Below are 23,818 nucleotides of genomic sequence, written 5' to 3'. Positions count from 1 at the left end.
AATAGTCTTCTATTAGCCTTCTATGAATGTTCATTTTAAGTAACTTAAGTATTGAGCAATACATGTTTATGATCAAACATCTGGACAATGTAGAAGAACATGAAGAAGAAAATAAACCTCACTCTTAATATTCTGCTGCCTAAATAACCCCAATTAATATTTTCAAATTAAAAAGCATTACAATTCATTTTACTTTACTTTAACAGAGAAAAAAACTCTGAAAAGAACCTGAGGATTTGAACTTCAGGCAATAATTTCTTTAAAGCAGGAATTATTGGATTCCAATGAAATTGAATTGCCAGTTAAAAATTTTGCATCAATCAAATACAAGGAGATTGGGAAATCAACATTTCTTAAAAACTATTTGTTTCTTAATGGGTATAGGTTTGTATTTTCAGTTAGTGAAGCTTAGTTAACTGTCTCATGAAGATCAGAAAAGACCATGGATAATCAAACAAAAATACCTTTGGGGAAATAAAAGGTTTTTAACCAGAGTTCAAAACTCAGTTCCACCCTTAGGAATATTATCCTGAAAAAAAACTAGATAAAAAGCATAATCTGTAAGAAACACAGTCCATGAAGTTATAAACTACTTTCAAAAGGAAAAATAAATCGTACAATAGGGAAGCAGTTGTAATACCCAGTGAACTAGAAGTCACAGAGATTTTAGAGGAATTCACTGTATCTGTTAACCTTGACCACAGAGGCTTACATTCCTGTGCTTCAGACACCAGTGTTTTTTAGATTCCATTGTTTAAATACAAACTGTATTTTAGTTTGCTTCATATCTAGCCCATGATTGCCTTTCATGGGTATTTATCTTTCTAGCATTTCTCATTTTCTTTCTCTTCTCTGGTTGACTTGGAGAAACTTAAATCTTAAGTACATATGTGGCATGTCATCATTTTCTTTGTGATTCCTAAGTATCCAGTCGATCATGATAACCTTTTGTTTGTTGGAGATTTTTTCACTGTCCTGTTTCTTAATTCAGACTAAATCGGCTATTCCTCTAGGATATCTTTCCATCAGAACTGGATTATTTTCATTGTTTCCAGGTCTACCTATTTCTTGGATTCATTTTCAATTTTTCTAGAGCGTATTTTTGAGTTGTTTCATCAAAACAGCAGAAGGGCTAACTCCTTGTAGACTTCATTTTGCCCTTATAATTGAAATATAGATTCAAAATAACTTTCTACCACAATTTTATGGGCTTTGTTCCAATGTGTTCCAGCAAACCCAAAAGCGGATGCGAAGTCTGCTGCCATTCTCTTTACAGATAGCTTTTTTACTCCCTCCCTGAGCTTTCACAATTTTCTTTTTGTATCTGGAGATCATAAAATTCCCCCGGAAGAGTCCAGGTATGTCATTTTTTCATTATTCCACTTCAAGCTGTCTTAATCTGAAGATTCAAGGTTTATTCAGCTCAGGAAAATATCCTGTTATTTCTTTGAAATATCATCTTCTCTATCATCTGTGTTTTCTCCTTCAACAGCTTTTATTTGGAAGAATATTGTATCTTTTAGCCCTAGAGGATACTAGAGCTCTTGGATCTTCAATCACTCTCCTCTATGTTCTTAAATTTTCTCTGATATTTTCTCTTTCCTTTTTCTTTCTTTTAAAAATTATTTATGTATGTATGTATGTATGTATGTATTTGAGAGAATGAGAGCACACAAGTCAGGGGGAGGGGGAGAGGGAGGAGGAAGCAGACTCCCAGGTGAGCAGGGACCCCCACGTGGGGCTTGATCCCAGGACCCTGAGATCATGACCTGAGCTGAAGGCAGATGCTTAACTGACTGAACCACCCCGGTGCCCCTCTCTCTCTTTTCTTTTATGTGCATTCCAAGAATTTCCTCAAATTTGTCTTCCAGATCTCAGATTTATTTTTGTGTCATTTCATTTCAGTAATTCAACCTTTCTACTCAAGGTCTTTTTAAAATCTTTAGTTTTTATAAAAATTTTTTTTTTATGGCTTCTTTTTCAAAGCACCATACTCTCATTTATGGATACAATATTCTCCCAGATTTCCCTGAAAACAGTAATAACACTTAAAAAGAAAGTTATCTTCCATGTCCTGTTTCAACTCTATTTTCTTTGTCATCAGTTGTTCTGTTTTTCTTCTGGATCCTTTTCTTTTATGCTCTTGGTTTTTCTTAAATAACTGTTGCCTTTTGACTGGCCCAATCATATTTATAAAGGAAGTGCTGAGTGGACTAGTAGAGGTACCTGCTGGGTTTCCTTGGCAGTTATATAGGAATGTTTTCCTACCATGCTTCTCATGCAGGGCACAGCAGGCAGGCAGGCTTATGGCAGGCACATTTGAGAATAAGAAGCAGGCAGGCAAGCTTATGACTGCCCAAACTGCCCAAGTCAGGAAGACTATATTTTGAACAATGAGCTGCGTAGGTGTACTGCCCTTTTGTGCAGAGTTTGGAGTGGGTGGGAAAAGGTGGAGAAAACGCATTCTGCAGAGCCCTTCTATTAATTACCCTGTCTGCTCCTTCTCTCTGTGGCTCCAGACCTGAATTCTCTGCGGTTCTGTTGGGAAAAACAGCTCTCACCTCTATATCATCTCTCTCTGAAACCTAATCTCTGTGGTGGTTTTTATTGGCTCAATCCAACCATGTCTGTTCACTATTTTCCAGAAATTTAAAACAATTTCTGTCTACAGATGGTAACCTTTTCTGATTTCCATCCCTGTTACAGATTATTTCTTTTTCATACATATTTTCTGCCACTTCAGTGGAACTTTTGGAGGTAGAATACACAAACTTACATGCTTAGTCTGCCATCCCAAAGTGAACTTGTATTAACATTCAGAATGTTTATCCCAGTGTGTTAGTGCATGAGACCAAGGCTCATGTCTTTTGCTCCGCGAGGCCATTTCTCTTTCTTTCATGGCCCCAGAGAGCACTGTCAACCCTGGTTAGACATATGATCAAAATGGATCGTTTATACAGAGAGCAAAATGAAAAAAGATGGATCACATGAGCTGATTCCATCATTAGACTCATATTATCTGCCTCCAGTAGGTACCCCCTCATCCTTCAGGACTGCACTCAAGCCCTCCCTTTTCTAGGAAGCCTTCCTAAATTCCCCTGTACTCTTGCATAATACAAACCACTATTATAACACTAACTACACAATTTTATAATTTTCTATTGTCTCTTCCATTAAATTTCATGCTCCCCGAGGGTAAATGAGGTGCTTTGTTTCATGTCTGTATCCTCAATATACCCCCACAGGGGCTGACATGCATTAAGTGCCCAATACAGGTCAAATAACCAAGTAACTGAATGAATGAACAAGGAAATGAACAAGTTTGATGTTGACCTTGGAAACTGGTGTGTTGTATTTCTTTGCTGAAAACCAGACCACTCACCTCCTGATTGTCAGGAGAAGTTTTAGGAAGGGTGTTTCAGGCAGGAGGAGCATTAGGGGGGGAAAGCCCAAGGCAAACTGGGACATGGCTTTTTGGGGGAACTGGTGGAGATTTATTCCCAAAGTTGCTGTAGATACTTGGTTCATCCAAATACAATCTCTTATTTCTGCTGTGTCCTTTTGTGCTCAGTGGCAGTCTTATTACAAGGTTCTTTGATCTTTGCCAGTTCAGTGGATGCAGGTCTAATTAGAACTGTTGTATTTTGGCAAAAATGCTGGTGCCCCAATTCCTTAGTTGTTGATAAAGGATCCTTCCTGGTTCTTTTTAGTCACGACTTAAAACCTACACCAGTCTTCTTTGCCAGTTTATGTGGAAGGATCTGCTTATACTTGTTTTCAGTTATCATTACCTGTATTGAGCCCTCACTTCACAGGAACAGAGTGAAACCACAGACAGCTTAGAAGGGGGCTTCCAAGCCCTACTGGGCTTCGGTAGCCTGCTGGAAATTGGTAAAGCAGGAATCCCTCAGTCGCAGAGCTCTGCCTCTCACATGATTACCTGGCAGAACTTCCTTGCTCCAATGCCTCCGACTCCACTCACCACCTAGAAGTCCTCCCTAGAAGTCTGAGGGCCTCGCCTCCCATTTCTGGTAACTTAATAAAGGAGCTACTGGTTTTCAGAGCAAGTAGGCTCTCAATTCTGGGTTAATTACAGTGAGTCTTTTCATTTCAAGATGTGTTATTCTATCCACATAGCAGGTGTTCAATAAATAGTTGTCAAATGGGTGGAAGAATGAATGAAATCCAAGAGGGATTGGGTTTGCCTTTTCTGAAATTAGACTCTAAAGCACATTTGGTGGAAATTACACCAGGTAGATGCCGGGATCTGCTTCAGATTGCAGGCCATTTACTCCTTCTCAGTCATTTCAGTTCCACCACATCATGCACACGTCACCCATCTCTCCTCTTTGGGGCCAGTTCACTCCAGGCTTTAGACTCTCCCTAAATATGTCTCTGTAGGGTCCTTTTATTTGCTCCTCACACAAGGTTGTCTGGGGAATATGCTGCTCCCTGTGGGCTCACTGCTCACCTGCCGAGGCGGATCCCTGACTGAAAGGGTGCCTCCATCACACCCTCAACTTCTCAGCATCACATTGAGCTTGTTTTTAAGGGTGAAGCTATGTGGCCTCCCAGCAGTCTGGTGTTAGATGTGGGACAGTGTGAAGGAGGATATTCGCAGTTGTATGACTCAGGAGCCACCTTGACAACATCAGTGAAATGCCAGGCCATGCTAATAGAAAAACGAGGTCTGGGAATGCTAACGGTATAAAATGACTGGCAAAAAGGGACACTTTTTGGCAGCCCTGGCGGTAGTCAGGGCTGGAGACATAAGGAGAGAAATAGCTGCATGAAGATGACACAGGAAGAGACATTCAAGTCCTCTCATTATTCAGAGTCCCAGCTGGATCTGAGCTGCTGGGTCGGTGGGTGGGAACACCAGCCCAACTGACCGCCATGGGCTCTCGGCTGGGATCTTCCCAGGAGCCTGGGAGGAGAGGCACAAGGTCTAAACACAAGCCCCCACACTGAGGTCAGAATCGCAGTGGTGTGGTTAAAAAACAAGGCTGAATTGAGGACTTTGGAATCAGAATCTAGAAGGCTGGGGCTTGGGATCTGCCTCTTCACAAGATTTTCTAGGTGATTCTTAACTCTCAGCAACTAACCCTTGACAGTCACCAGCACCTCTTAATCTTCTCAGTCTACAAGGATCTCTTGCTGTGCACAGACTGCCCAGCACCAGGAATTTCAGTCAAGCATGTGTCTGGTCAGCATGTAACATGAGGAGGCAAGCTCTGTGCTCTTGGATTTATGTATTTGTTTTATTTATTTATTTTAATTTATTCTTTTTTTTTCTTTGAGTAGAGTTGACACACAATGTTATGTTAGTTTTAGGTTTACAACTTAGTGATTCATTATGCTATGTTCACAAGTGTAGCTACCATCTGTCACCAAACATCGCTATTACGATACCATTGAATATATTCCTTATGCCATGTCTTTCATTCCCGTGACTTACTCATTGCATCCAGAAACCTCTGTTTCCCACTCCCCTTCACCCATTTTTACCCAGCCCCCACCTCCCCTCTGGCAGCCATCAGTTCGTTCTCTGTATTTATAGATCTGGTTCTGCTTTTTGTTTGTTTATTCATTTGATTTGTTTTTTATTCCACTTACGAGCGAAATCATATGGTATTTGTCTCTCTCAGTCTGACCTGTTTCACTTACCATAATACCCTCTGGGTCCATCCATGTTGTTGCAAATGGGTGTGCCCTTGAATTTAACAAGTGATTCTAGAATACAGGCACTGCTTTAGGCTTTGAATGCAACCCTTGCCTTTAGGGATCAGTAAGTTATGAAGTCACAGTCTCCCCTTTCAACCCAACATGACTACTTAGCATGACTGGCATCGCTAAAAACTCCTGTTGTGGATATATGCCACTGATCACAAAAAGATCTGATGCAAAGAAAAAGTCATCAGCCCAGATCACTACCACAACTAGAAAACAACTCCAAGTTCCTTATTTGTGAGGAGAAACCTAAGGATGGAACTAATTCACAGAGCTTACAAGAGAGCCTACAGATCTCTTAAGTAGAGCTATCAAATTCAGCAAGTAAAAATACAAGTTAAATTTGAATTTCAGATAAATATTGAATTTTTTTCATATAAGTGAATCCCATGAAGTATTTAGGACATACTTATGTTCAAACACTAATTATTATTTATCTGAAATTCAGATTTCAATGGGCTTCTCATTTTATCTGGCAGCCCTACCCCTAAGCTTACTTAGGGACACTTCCCAAAAGATCAAGGCTGTCAGATTTGGATATCTGGTCACAGTAAGTTGACAAGCGTAGAGGGCAGGGAGCATGCCCTGTTGTCTTCCCCTTCCTTAGACAGCCTTCCTTAGTGTGTAGCACTCAGGGTATAATAAATACACAAGGAGTTAGTGTCAGATGGTTCTTATTCAAAGGAGGCTAACCTCGGTGCTGGCCTCTTACGGCTGTAGAAGGAGAGAGCCTGGCTAACAGAACTGATACCCCACAGGTGGACCTCCTCAGACCCGTGGCGGTGAGAGCTTCCACCCTGCCTGCCCATGCTCTCCATCACTTGCCACATGAGGTGGTGGTTGGCAGGGACTGAAAATTGTATCTTGCAACCTAAATATGTCTCTTTCTCTTAGAGCTATTTCTAGCTTCACAGGAAGAATATCATGAGTTACTGTAAAGGTTTTATAAGTTAAATCCCATTTCCCCACTGGTTAACGTGATCATTTCAGCATTCTGTCTCCATTTTGGAATGACTTTTTTCACCCCAAGAGTAATAAGTTAATGAACTATGCACAAGGGGAGTTTCTATTTCAAGAAAACTTTCTAAAGTGGAAGAGTGCTTTGGTTATTTTCTTTCATTGTAGGGCCCCATTCCCTTTGAGTCGGGGCACACCTGTTTCCAGGAAACAGTTTGTCAGCAAGACAGCACCGGTTTTCTGGGAGTGTGCCAAAGGACCTGTGTCCTTTTCTTTTGATTTATTTCCCCAAATTGCTATCCAGAAGACAGACATTAATGGGAGGAAAGAGCAGCAGCCATCTACGGATAATGAGTGAGGCTGTGCCATCTGCTTCATTGCAATCCACTCCAGTTCACATGTATAACTACTGAGGCTTTCTTGGTAATATTTAAGAGGAAAATCACTCAAATCCCCTTGTTTGTCATAGGCATTTTAACTTTGCCTAAGTTGGTGGGTACCTAACCAAAAAGGTACCCACCTTTGAGGTACGTTAGTATTAATCCCTCATTATTGTGTGAGAAAACCAAACCCCAAGGAAGCTGATTCTGGCCCAACAGTACATGGTGATCAGAGTCAGGCCTGTGATTCTTTTTTTTTTTTTTTTTTTTTAAGATTTTATTTATTTATTTGACAGAGACAGCCAGCGAGAGAGGGAACACAAGCAGGGGGAGTGGGAGAGGAAGAAGCAGGCTCATAGCGGAGGAGCCTGATGTGGGGCTCGATCCCATAACGCCGGGATCACACCCTGAGCCGAAGGCAGACGCTTTAACGACTGCGCTACCCAGGCGCCCCTAGGCCTGTGATTCTTAAACCCCTTTCCCTCCTCCGAGTAAGCAGGTTGTCATCTTTCACCAGCACCATGGGATGTACAAAGACCTAAATTTAGAAAACACGTTTCCACATACAAACATAGCCCTATGTGTGGGACCGGAACATTCACTCTAGTGTTAGACAGGAATCACCTAAACCGCCAGTGCTAGGGTCCCACTCTGGGCATTCTTAGTCGCTTGGTCTGGGGTGTGGCCCAGGCATAGGTTTCTTGTTTAAAAAAATAAAGCTTCCAGGATGCTCATGTGCAGGGAGGGTTGAGAATGTTGGTCCAGGCAAAATAAAGAGGGATTCATGGGATGCTGAAGTTTCAAATCTGACCCAGTGATGGTAGGTCTCTATCATCTTGCCATTAGAGATCCTGCATATGGAGTCTCTGGAGACATATACACTTAGCCTGGTTTAAAAGCATTTTGTTACCACAAAGGGAACATTCACTCGGAGTAGTTTCCTAGTTAACTCTAGTAGAAATACATTGCTGTGACAGAGGGACAGGGAGAGGAGAACAAACCCAGGGTATGGTGTGCTGACCAGCCCTGAAGGGGTGATGTTGGGAACCCAGTCTGCCCCAGGATCATGACCACAGAAGAGCACCATGCTCCTGGGCAGTGGTTCCAGAAGGTGAATAGGTAGACCTTTTTGGGGGGAGGGCGGGGAATCAAGGGAAGCTTATTGATTCAGAGCAACATGCACTCTGAGGTCAGACTGCCTGGGTTCAAATAATCCTGGCTCTATCACTTAGGTCCTGTGACCTTGGGCAAGTTACTATCTCTCAAATGATCAGTTTCCTGATTTGGAAAACAGGTAAAAATTTCAACTACCTCATCATTTGTTGGGACAATGAAATGAGATAATATATGATACCTCAGTGCCCCACCCCTCGATCTTTCTAAGGTAACTAGATCACTGTGAAATTTTCTTGATTAAAATGGGATGGGGGGACAATTACCTTTGCCTTCAAGGTAACTAACTAATTGACACAAGGCGACACAAGGTTAGACTTAAGGTAGTGAGCTGTATGTTGACTCAGAAGCAAGAGATTTCATGTATAAAACTTTACAAGAGAGCCCCTTGGCCTCAGAGTTGCAGGGTAAAGCTATGGGGTCCAGGATCAGGCTGTCATTGGACCAAAGAATGAGACCAGTTACCAGGAAGCCAAATGGGGTTATGACAAGACTCAGGTCAAAGATGATGGACAGCTACCAAAGTCAGAGGTTATGGAGCCAAGCCCCAAGAAAATCCATGATCCAGGAACGGAGGAACGTGCCTGAGGCTGAAGGGGGACGGTTGTAGGATTACCCTTCCAAAGCCCCTGTTGGGAGCCAGCACGGCTTCTTTGTCCTCTGCTTCCTTTGAAACTTGCTTAAAGCCAAGGAGGTTCTGGAAGTGAGTATCTTACCAGGACTTTCTGACAAGTGTGTACGCTGCTAGAAAAATGTGGTTTCTAAATCAGAGCCCTCTAACTGCACTTGGAGACTGTGGACCTATCAGCATTTCCCACAGTGGGACCCACAGAAGGCAGATTCTATGGGATGTTCCACGGTAAACATATTTGCTGGATGAAGGAGATTTAGCCTGCTTCTTAATTAGAAAACTTTTCAGTGCTTTTAATTTGCTCATAAATGTCTAAGGGGAATATATGGTAAGATGTGTTTCCCAAACTAATTTGCCCATGGAACCCTTTCTTCTTGGGACCTAACTCCTATGGCTCTTTTGCCATCTTCACTTCTGAGGCTTTTGACTTAACACCCTTTCCTCATTTCTCAGGGGTGTTGTAGAACCCTCTATGGCCTCACTCCAGGTCCCTACCGTTCACATAAAGAATAAGATGAGGCTATTAACTGTAGGATGGCAGGCCCGTGCCTGTCTTGATCTTCTCTCTGGCACATAGTTGGGACTCAAATAGTGCCTATTTGTAGAATGATTATTCATTAAATGAATGAATGAATAATCTAGTTACTATTTATAACTCCAATTACTTCCATAGAAAATGCCTTGGGTGTTCAGGGTTAAATATTCAACTGACCCACTCTTGTTGGGGGGAAGTGTTTTCTGAGATTATTTTGTTAATAGGACCAAGAATCGAGAGATGTGAGTTATGGTCTTAACTTGGTGCCGTTCTTTTCCACATCCAAAATGACTTCTTAATAATCTTGGCAACCCACTTAAAAACAGTCATGCAAGTAGTTTGCAAAAATTAAACTCTCCACAAATATAAAATGTAATCTTAATGATTCCCTTATGAATTTGACCCATCTGTTAATGTTTTGTTGGGCCCTTTAGTATCTAGTCTGATCCTTTCTGAAAAATCCAGGCATAGGCAGTAAAGACTACCCCCAAATATGTCTTATAACCATAGGCTTCAAAAACTAATGATGTACTATATGTTGGCTAATTGAATTTAAATTAAAAAAAAAAGAAAGTTGCATTCGACACAGAAAAAAGAAATAGCCATAGGCTTTGCATGTAAAGATGGAACAAGATGGGCTATTTTCTTTGACTATTTTATAGTGAGTAGTATTTATTTTCAGCAGTTTCCCAAATAAGTAAAGCTTTTCTTCTGTGCTTCGGGCTACTGCATCCCAGGAATGATGCATTTTTGTGAGCTTTCTCCCACTCTGACCGACCTTGACTTGCTCATCTGGAGGTATTATGATGCTGAGGTAGTTGCTGCTAAAACTGCAGAGGGTCACGTGAGACACACAGCCTAATGTAGCACGGCTGTGCAAGGGGTCGGGGCTCATTATTGCTTGTGGGTTCGCCCATCTGCACTTATTGGATGGCAGTCACTTTTTATTTTTGTTTTTTGGAGAGGGTGAGCAGAAGGAGGGCAAGCAACTTGATAAGGGGGAATTGGGACTTACATCAGGTCCACAGGCTGCAATGACAAGGAAAGAAAGCTCATTCTTTTGAACTCTTGTGCGTTGTAAATTACACTTGACTTGGGGAGTTAAATTTAAACCTGATTAATGCACATGATAATGTATAAAAATACAGTGATCATATTATCTTAACCTTGAATTGTAACACAGTCTAAAGATTTTATCTGTTTTTTAAACATTTATATTAACAGTCTTCAACCAGTATAAGGATTAAACCACATTTAGTTGTAGATTAAACAAGTCACTATATTGAAAATAGAATTATTTGAAATCATGACTTTTGGGAGATCTGGACTGTGTCTGTCTCTGCCCCGTGCTCTGGGAGAGCAAAAGAGACTTGGAAGTTCATGCTGTTTGCCAAGTGGGTCAAGAGTCCCTGTTGTCCCAGATGACAGCTGGCACACAGAGCCAAGCCACTCGCTCTAACTTTATTTTTTCCTGGTAAAGAAATAGCAATTATTTGCCATCCTACTTCTTTGAAGGAAAGCAACAAGGTGTTTGTGTAGTGATTCCGGCATTTTTAATCATTCGTTCAGTGTAAAGTGTTACTATCACAGAATAAGAAGGAGCCAGTTGACAAGGAGACCATTGGTAACTGGGAAGATCCAGAAAAAGAAAATAATCACATTAATTTCAGCTAACCAGTATAATGCCAGCTTTAGATGAGATTTCTTTAAGAGACTTAGTCTAGTGTGCCAGGCACAGAGCTGTTTGGGGCTCTTGATTGGAGAAATTAGTAATACAAGAGAACTAACTAATGTTCCTTTGGCTATTTCAAAGCAGTCTGATATCTACACAGAAACATCAGTTATTGTGGCGTCCATGTGGAGAGCACAGGGATACGCAGCAGTTTTTTCCAAAAACCGAAGCCTACTTTCTGAAATGTATGGCCACAAGGGATGCATTTCTGAAATCTGATGTTTTCTGGCTTATTCAAATATCCATGATGGTGGTTAGGAACCTTCCAGAGCTAGACGACTCCCTGTCATGCTCAATGACTAGGACAACAAAAGCCTCATCAGCCTGCTAACGATCTTCACTCTGCTGTTTGAATTCTGTTCCTGGGCTGCTGGTTCTTCCATCAGTGTTTGTCTTTTCTCTCTTCAGTCCGGCTGGCCAGCATTATCCAGAGTCCTGTGAATGTAAGTGGCTCAGCCCTGGTTAATTAGGTTATTTGATTCCTTTTCTCCCTGGTGTCTAATTTTGTTTGAGATTTCACAGTGCTTCTAAATTTATATTTGTAAACAAACAGGGACACTCTTTTCTTCAAGTCATTTATCTGAATCAAAATTAGGAAGACCTTTTAACCTACGTACAATCAACCTGATGAAAGTTGCTATTGTAGGTGGGTGTTGAAAATCTTCACAAGTGTCTCAGCAAAAAAGGGAATTTGTATTCAGTTCCAACCATGCCTGCCTGTTTTAGATTTGTAAAGCTGTGGGTCAGTGAGTGAATAGGTCTCAATTAGAGGATAGCATGCCCAGGCCTTCTACTCCGAGGTTTTGGAAATATGTAGAGTTTACAGTCAATGTTCAATTAAAAGCTCACAAGTGGTATATTATTCATTTTCTTTATGAAGAGGGAGAGCCAGATCAATTAGGACATCACTGATGGGCTCTTTGAAGCACCAGAAAACATTAATCTTATGGATTCAAATAAATTTGGTATAGGACTTCTAGTTTAATGCTAGGACAATATTGTTATAAGATACTTGGGATATGGACATTATATTAGTTTCCTATGACTGCTGTAACAAATCCCCACAAATATAGTGGCCTTAAGCAACAAGTTTATTATCTTACAGTCCTGGAGATTAGAAGCCTAAAATGGGTCAACAGAACAGAGCTCCCTTCTGGAGACAGTAGAGGAGGGTCTTTCTTTGCCTCTTCTAGCTTCTAGGGGTTGCCTGTGTCACTCTGACCTCTGCTTCTTCTGCCTCGTCTTCTCTCTGACTCTTAACACTCCCAACTCCCTCATGAGCATCCTTGAGACCATCCATTACCCACCTGGGTAATCTAAGATAACTTTCCCATCTCAAGATTCTTGACTTAATCGTATGTGCAAAATCTCTTTTGCCATGTAAGGCTACATATCCTCAGGTTTCAGAGATTAGGACGTGGACATCTTTGGGGCCCATTATTCTGCTGACCACACATAAAGTGTGGTTACCCTTTCTAATCAGTTTTCTCATCGGTCTTCCCACAAAGCTGAAGGAGTTCATTGCAGCTCTGGTCTGCAGGGGTGGACCGTGAATTTGAACGTACCATGCTGCAGAGAGAACTTCTATGAGAAGAAAGCCTGCTGTGGAAACTGCTCTGTCTAAGGGAACCTTCCAATGGGTACCAAATTGGTGTTTTCTCCTTGTCCACCCAGGTCTTACGAGTGTAACATGTAACTCATTACACAGAATCAAAAGCTGTGGGGGTAGCATTCAGAAGCACCAGGGTTCTAGGGGGCGCCTGGCCGGCTCAGTCAGTAGAGCCAGCGACTCTTGATCTACGGTGCAAAGTACTTAGCACATGCCTAGCATGTAGTTGCTCCCCGTGAGTGGTGAACTGCCCTGGAGCTGAGCTGCCAGGCACACCAGAGGGAAGGAGTGGACACGAGCAGGGCAGAGAGCACTGGAGGCCAAAGCCGTGCATGTTCATACATGAGCCAGGCCACCAGCATCACGCAGAGGCTAATGGACTTCTGCACTGCCGCTGAACGCGCAGCATTTGCAGACGGAGTCTGAGAGCTTAGCCATAAGACCCAGAAGTGAGAAGGCAAACCCACTGGAATGAGGAGACAGGGTATGGATCATGACCTTCTCAACATCACAGAAGAGGAGGATCCCAGAGGGTCCCAATCAGCTCAGTCCACGGGCAGTTCCTTTAGCCATGCTGGAGAGGCTGACAGCGGCTGACACCTGCTCCTCTGTCAGATTTACAGCTGTACAAATCATCATTTGCTTGCTGACTTACTCCCACGGAATGGATAATACCATCTGATTCCAGAATGTGGCTTCAGCTTTAGTCTCAATAATCCATTTTATTGTCATCCTAAATCCTGATTTTAAAAACCTTCTCCAGATGTTGTTAGATATGTGAATGTGGACTGAGTGCATTCTACCTCCTGAAAACACTACTGTTTATTGAATATTTAGTCTGTGCCAGACGTTGCAAGCGGTGGCTTCCTAAAATATACTTCATTATTTATTCCTTGCATTAATGCTATTATAATTCGAATTGATTTTACAGATGACAAACCTGTGACTTCTAAAGTTTGAGTAACTGACCAAACTTAATGGAACCTGTACATGGTGGAGCCAGGCATCCAATTCAAATTTTTCTGTCCTCAAGCCCCAGATTCGGGCACTTAAAGGGAAAAAAAACAAGTGATAAAATAATAGCAGGAATTACAACTACTTCTAAAATGGGAAAATATCCATAAGTGGAAAAAAATGAGTTGCAGGGTTATATGTAGGTTATGATTAGGTTTTTGTAAACTAAATAGGAATATATATATATGTTATATATATATGCATATATATATTCATATATATAGTTATATGTGTTATACTTTAGATGTTATATATTCATATATGTAGTTTACATATATCTGTATTTTGCATACATGTATATTTTTAGGTATATACATATTTATATTTATGTTGAGCTTTTTTGAAACCTGATGGAAGTTACAGTCCCTTATCCTTAAAAATGCATCTGCATACATGCACACAAACTTTCTCACACAACTCTAAGACGTTAAGGTCAGGGATCTCTAACATATATGTATTACATATAGAGAATAATCTGGAAGGATATTCATAAATTATTAATCATGCTCTTTGAGGGATGGGATTGTTGAAAATTTTCACATTATCCTTCATACTTTTCTGTGTTGGTTGAATTTGTTTCCAATGAAGAGCATGCATCATTTCTATAATCAAGAAAAAAATTTTAAGATTATGAATGAAGTTCAGTTGTTCCAACTTAAAATGGAATTTACTGCTTATTTTTCTCCTGATGACCAGGCTTCTAATGTTTGTGTCATAACGCAGAGATGATGGAGAGACCTCTGAAATCTGTAAAGAACACCTCTGTGATGTGTAGTGAATGCACTGCCTATGAGCTATTTTGTAAAAAAACAAAACAAAACGAAACAAAAACCCACTCTCCATAAAAGTTAGTAACTGAAAATAAGTAGGTGTGTGTGGGAAAGCATAAAGGGCATTTCTGAAAGCATTATCAGTGTTCTCCACTGGGAACGAGAAGGCCGCCAAAGGCTTTCGGTGGAGCTCTGTATGTGAGAATTAAAGCACCGTTTATGCCTAGGAACGTATGCTCTGTAAGAACTGCACGGTGAACGAGGGTAGTGCGACATTGCCGAGGAGAGGAGCTGTGCAAATTATCCTTGAGCTACAGTTGGAAATGACCTCTTAATCCTCATTTCAGGCCAGTCTAGCACTAATTGAAATGGCTGTTTCCAGGGCATCCTGTCTTAACTGAGGGAGATTCCATAAGCTCTTCACCTGCTAACTCTTGCTGTCCCTTGAATTGAGGTGTCAGGCTTGTCATCTTACATAGTAGCACTGGGTTCAGAAGACTCTCTCCTCATTCTTACCCCTCCCCCACATATACACCCCATTTCTCTTCAGGGAATTTCCATACGGCTCTATAATCAAATCTTATTCTGAGCATGAACAAAGATTCCAGGAGCAACTTACTTTTCACTAGGAAAAAAAAATTAATCATGCAGTTTTTAAAAAGAATCTGTTATATTGCAGCCTGATTTAATCTTGGTGTATTGGATTTTTGTACGTGTTGGGACTGGACAATAGCCAGAGACCCCAGGAGTTCTCACTGTCAAGGCTAGCAGTGAGCCTCTTCCCACAGCACCCCATCTCCAGAACAGCGTCCTCCTCTGTTTCATGGCGCACCTGCAGGAGCGGCAAATGTTCACGTAGCTCCCGGATCCATACCAGCGTGCTAGCCAAGAAAGGGCGCGACTGCTTTCCACTACCCTGCCTAATCTGAAAACAGAATTTGCACGCTACTGCCTGTTCCTCTCCTTGGATGTGATGTAAGGGTGATTTTCATGGAGTGCTCTGTATAGAAGTCCATGTAAGGATGTTGTATTATCCACTGCCTTCCTAAAGGTTGGGACTGGAGGAGGATATAAATCTCTTTGCACACTGCTCTGCACAGTTAGGAGCTTTCCACATCCCCTGAAAATCCTGACAGTTACCATTTGCCCGGGGGCCTTGCAGGCCTGATCTCCCTGAGGGAAGCAGGCTCGATGACTCGCAGGCTGTTACGGGAGGCAATAAATAGACTGTAGTGGTAAAGAATCCCTGTTTTCGAGTTAGAACAACCTGGAATTAAATCCTGGCACAACCACTGACTAAATGTGGTTTTATAAAGTTTCTCACTTTCTCTTAACATCTGTTTCCTTGCATGAAAGGCAGAAGTATTAATGTCTGCATTGCAGAACCATTATGAGGATTCAGTAGGTTGTCACGTGTAGAGTACCTAGCACCGCGGTAAAGTGCCCCATAAATGGCAGCTAACGGTATTACTAACATGCCGTTAGCTCTCTTGTTTAAAAAAATTCCTTCTTTTGGTCCCCTTTCCTCTGGCAATGACTGCCCCGGTTTTTTTGCATCCCCTTTGAACAAAGCTCTTTCAAAGAGGGTTCATACTCCTCACTGTCTCCAACTTCCCTTCTCATATTTACTCCTAAACCCACTCCACCAGGCTTTTTTTTTTTTTTTTTTTTTTGTCAAGGTCACTGATGGCCATGGAATTGCTAAATGCAATGGCGTTTACCAATGGCAGTGACCAATGGGCAGCATTTGATAGAAGAGAACCTTCCTTCCTCCTTGATGTGATTTTCTTTTTTGCTTCAGGACAACATGCTTCCTTGGTTTCCTCCTGTCTCTATGGCTGCTCCTTCTCAATCTCTGTGGCTGACGTCCCTGATATTTAGACATTTAGAGACCCAGGACTCAGGAACCATCCCTCTTTTCTATCAATATTTATTCCTCAGTGATCTCACCCAGCCTTCTGGCTTTAAATACTATCTTTGCCAGTGATCCCCAAATATATAATACCAGCCCTAAACTCAGTTCCAAACTCCAGACTCCTATCCAACTGCCTACTGGACTTTCCCTTTGCTATCTAGCACCACACATTAATCAGGTTTTCTGGAGAAACGGAACCAAGAGGATGGATGGATGGATGGATTTTTCTCTATTGTAAGGAATATGAATACAGGCAAGTCTCAAGATCTCTAGGGTGAGTTGGCAAGCTGGAGAGGAGAACTGATGGTCTAGTTCCAGTCTGAAGCCAAAGCTTAGAACCAGGAAAGCCAATGGTTTAGTTCTGGTCTGAAAACCAGCAGGCTCAACACCAGGAAGAGCTGATGTTTCAGTTTGAGTCTAAAGGCAGGAAAAAGCCCATGTCCCAGTTCAAAGGCAGTCAAGCAGGAAGAATTCTGTCTTACTTGGGGAAGAGTCAGTCTTTTTGTTCTGTTCAGACCTTCAGTTGATTGGATGAGGCCCACCCCATATCTACTGATTCAAATGTTAATTTCATCCAAAAGCACCCTCACAAAAACACCTGGAATAGTGTACACCAAATACCTGGGCACCTTGTGGCCTCTCCTGATCTTCTGGACAAGATTACTCTACCTACACCTTTCCTTGTATTGGTTGACAACTACATCCTTCCAGTTTGTCTTGAGCCAGAAACATGAGACCCTTGACTCCATACCTCCTCTCACATCTCACATACAGCCTATCAGAAAATCCTGTTTACCTTCAAAACAGATCCAGAATTCAACCACCACTTGCCAGTTCCACCGTTACTACCCTAATCTGAGCCACTGTCATTGCTCGTGGTGCACTGTTGGGAGCGCCATACTTAAAATTGCTGCCACCCGTTTTCTTGCTCTCCTCTGCTCTCATTTTATCTACAAGTACATTGCACCTTTTACAGACCATGTAATTTCCTTATTCATACTGGTTGTCGTTTTTCTTTCCGCCTCAGGTGGATGGCCTAGAACAGTGCCTGATATACAGGCAGTAGATGTTGGTTGAATGCATCGCCATTGTAGAGATGAAGAAAGTAGGCTCAAAGGAAGTAAGAATTTGCCGAAGCGACACAGTTCATAGGGAATAAAGCGATTCTAAAACAGTACTGACCAAAGTCACAGGCAAGAAACACTGATCGATGTTAGGTATGTTTCTGCAGCACTGTTGCTGGGCATCTCTTTTCCATTTTTTGTTAAAACTATACCTTATCCAGATAGCAGGGTCTGTAGACCAGTGCTAATTTATGGGACTGTGCTTGACCACAGGAAAAGGTCTGTTCTCTTATTCTTTTCTCTATGCCTTTTGGTCATCTGATAAAATCCTCTTATGAAACAGCTTCACCTTTCATACACTAACAGGTTAATGTTATGTTCCCCATGTCTTCTTTTTTTGTTGTGCTCTTAAGAAGCGCAGCTAGACATCACTCTAGAGTTGTCCTTATAAGGTAATCTTTTTATTTTCTTATAATACGTATAATGGTATTAAAGTATTTCACAAGAGCAAAATGGGATTTTTATTAACTATATCTCTGTATCATCATGCACAAGTATGAGATGAGCACTTACTCTATGTGGGCTCCATGTTGGGGAAATAAAGAAACTTCCAGAAATTCCTCATCTATTAGGGAAAATATATATATGTTAGTTGGGATATTGATTCAGCTGCTTTAACAGAGACCAAATAACAGTGGCTTAAATAAGACAGAAGGATTCTCTCTCCCTCTCTCTCTCTCTCTCTCTCTCCAGCTGATAAACAGTCAAGGGAGAGGAGGTGGTCTCCCAGGGTCATACAGTGCCCAACTCCTTCCACGTCGTTGCCCCACCATACTGTATTTTCACGATGGTAGAATTTAGCTCACACTCCCTCATACACATTCTAGGCCCTGGGAAGGGGGCAATGGGGAGGAAAAGTAAGCAAGTGGCTTCCTTTTAAGGATATGACCTGGAAGTTGCACATCTCACGTCTACTCACATCTCATATCCATTGGACAGAACTTAGTCTCATGACCAGACTGAAGACAAGCTGAGAAACATCATCTCTAGCCACATGCCCAGCTTGGGAAATTCTATTACTAAGAAGAAGGAGAGATTGACGTTGGGAGACAAGTGAAAGTCCCTGCTTGGCCATGCCTATAAATATTTTAGCCTTCTCCAACTAAATTAGGTCTTTTTTTTTAATAATGATTTTTTATTATGTTATGTTAGTCACCATACAGTATATCCTTAGTTTCTGATGTAGTGTTCCATGATTCATTACTTGCGTATAACACCCAGTGCACCATGCAGTATGTGCCCTCAATACCCATCACCGGCCTATCCCAATCCCCCACCCCCCTTCCCTCTGAAGCCCTCACTTTGTTTCCCAGAGTCCACAGTCTCTCATGGTTCATTCCCCCTTCTGTTTACCCCCCCTTCATTCTTCCCTTTCTTCTCCTACCGATCTTTCTATTTCTTATGTTCCATAAATGAGTGAAACCATATGATAATTGTCTTTCTCTGCTTGACTTATTTCGCTTAGCATTATCTCCTCCAGTGCCGTCCATGTTGCTGCAAATGTTGTGTAATCATTCTTTCTGATGGCTGAGTAATATTCCATTGTATAAATGGACCACATCTTCTTAATCCAGTCATCTGTTGAAGGGCATCTCGGCTCCTTCCACAATTTAGCTATTGTGGGCAATGCTACTATGAACATAAATTAGGTCTTGAAGGGCAGAGCTGCACCTTCCTTTCTCAGCACCTCGCATCGTGTGTGTGTTCAATAAGTATTTGTTGATTGGGTGGTTTGGTTAACGCATTTTCATCCAAGAGATTTTATGGAGAGTTCTTATTATAATGCCCAAAACAAACACCATTCAATCCCAGGGTAAATACTGAAGGAAAATAAATGCCAAAGGGCAGCACTGTCAGAGATAGGTTCTCCGCACACGCACACACCCCTTCCTGCTAAACTGGAGACGCCGCCTGTGGTAAAACAGATACAGGGTACACTACACGAGATCGTGTTCCCGCCGATCGGCTGCTTCACGGGTGCACCCAGAGACAGAGCCACTGCTCCAGCAAATTTGCTGACCTAATTCTGGAAACTAGAAGCCAGAGGTAAGTGTGGTTTCATGGCATACTTGCATTCCTTTCGTAATTCATCCTGTTTCATGGGAACCAGGATCCCAGACTTCCCCTCCCCCAGGTAGCTGTCAGGCTGGTAGAATTGTTCTCTCTAGCCCGCAAGGAAATGAAAGCGGATCCTGCTGGAGGAAGTAAATAGAGCAACAGTAAAGCGTCCCTCCCCCTGAATCTGAACATCTGTTCAAACTTTTCACAGCTCCCATGAGGAAGGGACGGAGCACAAGGCTTCGCGCTGTAAAGGAAAACCCTCATCCCCTTGCACGCTGCTAACTGGCCATTTATGATCATTTGAACTGAACTGGCCCTGGTTTATCTGTGATGCCTCCGGAGGAAGGCCAGCCCGGCTGGCTAAATCAGTATGGTAAATAAGAGTAGAAGGGGTGATCCTTACCGTCTTCATGAGAGCAGACCCTGGCAGGGCTCAACTTCACGAGCTGTTGGATTGCAATGCCTGCTGCTGCTTCTGCCCAGCGGGAGACAGATTCGGTAGCAGAGGGCACAGCGTCGCCTCCGTTTGGAACTTAGGGTTAAAATGAAATTGAGCTGCTTCATGGATTTGAAAGAAACAGCCTATGCTCTATGGTTTTAGGAATTTCACTGATGCACACCGGCCTTTTTCATTTGTCTGAATTAGCAAGGAGCGTGCTGCGTCTGGTGAAGACAGTCAGATGCTCTCTGGGAACCTCAGCTACCCCTAATCCACGTGTCCGTTTGCATTTGCTTTGGGATGAACGGACTCCCTTCCCCCTCATGTTGTCATCTGTCCTTCCCAGAATATTTAGTGGTGTGGCCTTTGGCCAATCCTTTTCTTCTCCTAGTGTGGAAGGCTCCAAGTGGCTGGCTGGGCCCCCAGCTGGCTCTTGTTTCCAGCTGCTACAGGGCCCACTGGCCTGGAGGTAAAGCTGCAGTGATAAGCACTGTAAAAATAAAGTCTGTTGCTAGCCAGGCCAGCCAAGCAGCGTGGGAGTAGTGGAAAATCCAGGCTATGTGTTCTTGGCATGACAAATTGTCAGTATCTGAGGTGTTCCACTGGGAGAAATGGGATGAGATGTTCTCTAACCAGGCCTAATCTTGTATCATCAGTGGGCAGCTATTAGAAAGTCATGTCAGAACCAGGCTAATGGGACTGGAGCCATAACCTTGAGCCAGCTTGTTTTCTGCCCACCATCTTGACTGACCTCTTGGGGTCTGGTATGACTAGTGACAGAATGCAAGAGTGAATGCCCTTTATTGCATTACTAAGGGAGAGTAAGTTTGGGGCATCGTTTCATCAGGAACCGAGGCCAGCCTCTCCTCCGATGTGAGCTATTGACGATACATTGTTATCCAACACTCTGCGCATCAGATAGTGCTACCCAAGTCAAGCTTTGGGGGGAGCTATGTATTCTCACATTTTTTTTCACACAAAATTATTAATAGAGATTGCTGCCCTTAGAAATTCAATCTGGTCACCTGAAACTTTGGTGATTTTTTCTGGTCTTCTTTGGGGATGTATGTCTAGCTTTATGGCTCCCTGCTCCTTGTTCTTCAGAACTCTTTGTTGTATGACTGAATTGAAGTAAGAGTGGAAAAGAAAATACTGCTCTCCCAGCCCTGAGAGTATGCAGGTCCCTGCGATATTCTCAAGACCAACCTGGAATTTAGATGAGAGCTCCTTCCAGTAGGGGTTTAAAAAAAAAAAAAAAAAAAAAAAAAGCTTGTTTTCTTCATTTTACTGATTATAATTTCCCCTATGTACGAGGGGATTAAAGGCAATTCTTTTCTCTCTCTCTCTCTCTCTCTCTCTCTCTCCTACCTTCCGGGTCCCTTCTTCCTCCTTCCCTCCCCACCACCTCCTCTCCCTCTCACTTTCCTTGTCTTTAAAGACACTGACAACCTTTCTGGCATGTTGCCAAGGCTTAAAAGACAGAATCTTTATAAAAATTTCTTCTAGCCACTGGCGTGGAAGCACTGTATAAATCAGCAAGACATTTTGTTGTAAAACTTTCTCATTATCAACATTCACTACTGTTTCATTTTATGAATGCTTCTTTGTCTTCCAAAAAAACATTTCAGATTAAGCAATGCTGTCATTGAAAATGTGGGGTTTCTGCTTGTATGCGTGGCTGGTTGAATTGCAGATGGCTGCCATGACTATTACAATGCCAGGTTCCTACAGATGAATTCAAAATAATAATTTATGGAGTAGGTTGGAGATGGAAGTAGAGATTCCGCTTCCTTATCCAATCGAGTTGCTGGATTTGCTCTTTTTTAGGTAAAAGAGCTCTGAGATCTACATGTGGTTCAACTATCTGATACAACAGGAGTTGAGCTTCTTCCTGTTTCTGGATGCATAAATTCAAATTCAATTACCTAAAAAAAGTGTTTTGCACGCAGATATATAACTACCAGGCTTGCTATTGAGGTGTTCACAATCCGTCCTGGGAACTTTCATCTACCAGCAGCAACTCTCCTATAATGTGGTGAGCACTTGCTAGAGACAAATGGCAGGGGGGTGGGGTGGAGTGGGAGATGGTATACTTGGTGGGTAAGCGTAGCTGGTCGTTGATGGCAGATATATGGGGTTAAATCCTGGATTCAGCATTATCAAGTAGATGCACAAGTTAGGGAATGAATTGATCCCCAACTTTCATTGTTCTTATTGGATAATAATAGAAGAGAATAAAGGAAACACTGGAATGGTATATAATGTGCTCACGACAGTGTTTGACACCCAGGACATGCTCAGTGAGTGATCATTTGTAACTAGAGACTAAACGTTGATTCAGGCTTTATTTGGTGGAAGCTGGGGCCATATGAGGAAGGGCAATAAGAACAAGAGCTCATGGCCATTTAATAAGAGCCTGCCTCTCTCTGTGCTTACAGCTGCAGTGAGTGGAGAGAGGGTCAAAAGCTTTAGAAAAGACAGGTTGGGCCAGATTTTGAGGCAATTTGTAATGTCAGACTGAGAGGTTAGACTTGACATTGAAGACAATGGGGTGTTATTGGTATTTGCAAGCAACAAAGTGGCATAGAGAGATGTGAGTTTTTAAAAAATGACCTCTTTGATAGCTGTGTGAGGAATAGTGTCGAAGGAAGATTGGTTAGGAAATGAGTGCACTAGTGCAAGCAAGAAATTACGTTCACATTCACTCTATCAGCGTCTGTTGAAGGCCGATTTTATCTGGGCGTTTTTTTAGAAACAAATGAAGGCAGTGTGGGCAAGGGGTGCAGAAAAGGGAAACAATAAAATAAACTTTTCTGAGATTGATAGCAGATGTATGTGGTTAATAGAATGGATAAAAACCAGTGACTTTCTGGAAATGGGGGTGATGGAGGACAAATGAAAAATAATGTCATGGGAAAATGAGATTTTTTGGACTGTTAAAATTCAAGGTACTTCATCTGACTGAAAAAAGGAAGAAAAACAGCCAACTTTCCTTCTCACCTCTCTTCTCCCCCTTCTTTCTTATTCTTTAGGAAGAGGAATCATAGGAGTTAGTGATGGCAAGCCCCTCTGAGCAGTTGGTCCAGCAGCCTTCTGAGTTTGGGCCATGTTCTTTATTGGCTTCCACAGAGACAATGAAAATTGAGGGAACAGTGAGAAATTAGCAAACAGCACTGGATAATATTCTCATGGTTCACCATGGTTGAGTGTACAACCAATTTTCTTTTTAAAGGAGAGGCTAGCACTGGACTTTGGAAAGTTGTTTTCCTGTCGAAGTGGAAATGTTATGCGAGACGATATTAAATAATGGAAAATCTGAGGTTATTTGATGAGAGGTTGAGGACAGGATCTGAAGGCCATCATAGGCAAACAGTAGGAGTGAGTGGTGATGTGTAAATATTGACATGGAGCCCAGGAGGAAGCAAGGAAAGGAAAAAGGCTTACAGCGTGAGATCGTTTTGCTTATTGGAAAGATGTTGTTGATAAGGGAATAATAAAATCTTAAAGAGAAGACATTGACATAGGCAAGTGAGAAGGGGCCACTATTGCCTTTGATTGCATTAATCCCTTCAGAAGTTATCATGGGTACCACGGTGTAATTTATTGTCAGGGTGAATAAGAGTCAATGTGTACGTACACATTGCGTAGCAGAAATTCTAATAAGATAAATTTAATAACCATGAAACAAAGCACACTATGTATAGTGTATGTTTGAGCCAGATTCTTACCAGAACAATCTCATCCAGCC

The 23,818-nt window shown here is 42.0% G+C and overlaps 1 protein-coding gene across 13 annotated transcripts in view; it reads left to right on the top strand.

Moving 5' to 3' along the window:
- Positions 1–23,818, top strand: part of NCALD (neurocalcin delta) — a 390,461-nt gene that overhangs the window by 321,062 nt on the left and 45,581 nt on the right. Inside the window, exon 1 of one of the 13 annotated variants that reach the window (XM_026495625.4) lies at positions 16,189–19,616. The exons of 11 other annotated variants lie outside the window; for them this stretch is intronic. The gene's annotated coding sequence lies outside the window, so the exon portion shown is untranslated. Of the gene's footprint in view, positions 1–16,188; positions 19,617–21,363; positions 22,106–23,818 lie in introns of those variants that run through there. One more of the 13 variants, XM_044382664.3, reaches the window with a different exon arrangement.

Source organism: Ursus arctos, unplaced genomic scaffold (assembly GCF_023065955.2).
Source record: "Ursus arctos isolate Adak ecotype North America unplaced genomic scaffold, UrsArc2.0 scaffold_6, whole genome shotgun sequence".
Taxonomy (NCBI): Eukaryota; Metazoa; Chordata; class Mammalia; order Carnivora; family Ursidae; genus Ursus; species Ursus arctos.
This window is presented reverse-complemented; position numbering and strand designations above follow the sequence as displayed.